Source organism: Chiloscyllium plagiosum, chromosome 29 (assembly GCF_004010195.1).
Source record: "Chiloscyllium plagiosum isolate BGI_BamShark_2017 chromosome 29, ASM401019v2, whole genome shotgun sequence".
NCBI classification, from domain to species: domain Eukaryota; kingdom Metazoa; phylum Chordata; class Chondrichthyes; order Orectolobiformes; family Hemiscylliidae; genus Chiloscyllium; species Chiloscyllium plagiosum.
The window spans coordinates 38932809-38933331 of NC_057738.1; positions in this window are offsets into that span (position 1 = coordinate 38932809).

The window sequence follows — 523 nt, forward strand, 5'->3', positions numbered from 1 at the left end:
TACTGTTCTGACCTCTTCATCTCAGGAACATGTCAAGTGAACCTCCTCTGAGCTACTTCCAATGCAATTATATCTCTAAGGAATCCAAAACTGCAGCCTCACTAATGGCTAGCTGCAGTAAAATCTCCCTACTTTGATATTCTCGTCTCCTTGAGATAAATGACACGATTGCATGTACTTCCCTAGTACTTGCATTCTATCTCGATGTAACAGAACACCTAGAATCCTCTGCACTACTGAGTTCTACATTATTTCTTTTCAATAGTAGTTTGCATTTCCATTTTTCCTCTAAAATAGGTAAATTTACAATTATGTGTTAAGAGTAGCTTCCCTACAGTATGGAAAAAGGCCCTTTGGCCCAACAAGTCCACACCAACCCTCTGAAGAGTAACCCAGCCAGACCCATTCCCCTGCACTTACCCCTGACTAATGCACCTAACACTGTGGGCAATTTAGCATGGCCAATTCACCTCACCTGCACATCTTTGGATTGTGGGAGGAAACCAGAGCACCTGGAGGAAAC